This window comes from Elephas maximus, chromosome 8 (genome assembly GCF_024166365.1).
Source record: "Elephas maximus indicus isolate mEleMax1 chromosome 8, mEleMax1 primary haplotype, whole genome shotgun sequence".
Lineage (NCBI taxonomy): Eukaryota > Metazoa > Chordata > Mammalia > Proboscidea > Elephantidae > Elephas > Elephas maximus.
Window position 1 is genome coordinate 25,945,073 of NC_064826.1, and position 1,484 is coordinate 25,946,556.

A 1,484-nucleotide genomic window follows, 5' to 3' on the forward strand; every position below is an offset into this window, starting at 1 on the left:
CCAAAAAACTTAACTCCTTGCCATCCAGTCAATTCTGACTCAAGGCGACCTTACAGGACACAGTAGAACTGCCCCATAGGATTTTCAAGGCTGTAAACCTTTACAGAAGCAAACTGCCATATCGTTCTCCTGTGGCGTGGCTGGTAGGTTCCAACTGCCAACCTTTTGGTTAGCAGTGGAGCTCTTAACCACTGTGCCACCAGGGCTCTAGTTGCTGTATCCCTGGCACATCCCAAATCTGCGTTTTAAGGATCAGAAATGGCACCACATTTCTATCACAACTCATTGTGCCAGCGCTGCTGTGTGTCCTGCCCAAAACTGTACAAAATGACCCTCTGGCAAACCTTATCTTCTTTCATGAGAATAGCACCTCGGTTTCTGCCCAAAGCACCTGATTTAACACAAAGCTCTGATTTAATACAAGATCAGGAAAGAGACACCATGGTGCTTTCCACAGGTTTCATTTCTGGCTGCCAGGCTCCCACGCACAAAACTTTATTAGCCCTCCTGTAGCCCAAAGCAAAAGCCCTTGTGCCACCAACCCATGAAAATCAGACTCTTAGGCCTATCCCGTTGTTGCTCCTACCCGAAATTCTGTTGTCTTCAACTCTGACTCATAGCAACCCTTCAGAACAGAGTAGAACTGCCCCACAGAGCTTCCAAGGAGCAGCTGGTGGATTGAAACTGCCAACAACCTTGTAGTCAGCAGCTGAGCTCTTAACCACCGTGCCACCGGGGCTCCATTGTTGTTGTTAGTTGCTGTGAAGTCGATTCAAACTCATGGAGACCTAAGTGTGCAGAGTAGAACTGCTCCATACCAGTTTTCACAAGATGCCCAGTCATGCCCCGGCAGTGGACCAAATTCCATCTGAAGCCAAGATCCCTGCCATATGAGAGTTTGCATGCAAGTTAAAATAATTCAAATGCAGACAGAGGCATAGAAAAATACCTTACTTTCTGTAGTGATGTTTTCCTGAAACTTTTATGTAAATTGAAATTTAATACCTATTTGAAATGCATTGCAGAATGATAAATGTTGGATGTGCCTTGGAGATCCTCTTCTAATCTTCAAATGAGAAAAGCCTTCAAGCTTGAGATTCATATGGTTTTCTCTAGTTTTCCACGCACATAGCTGCAGGTATTCCAACTTCTGCTTTAGTGGGCTTCCACTTATACTGGTTGCTAGGGAAGTTTGCCTTTTAAAGACTCATATGGTGAATAATTAGAAGAGATGGGGGTGGGTTATTTAGTAGAGAGAAAAAAGAAAAAAAGTATGTAAAGCAAAATCCAGAGATTGGAATTAAGAAGCATAAACCTAAGTCTCTGTCACAAATTGGCAGCACTCAGCATTTTATACGTGACACACAGCACAGTGACTGTTTTTGTGTTCATTTTTTTGTTTTATTCCAAATGTGGTTGAGGACTAATAATAAAAGCTATTGATTATTTTCCATTTATGGTTTTAGCATGGAGTATAAAACATG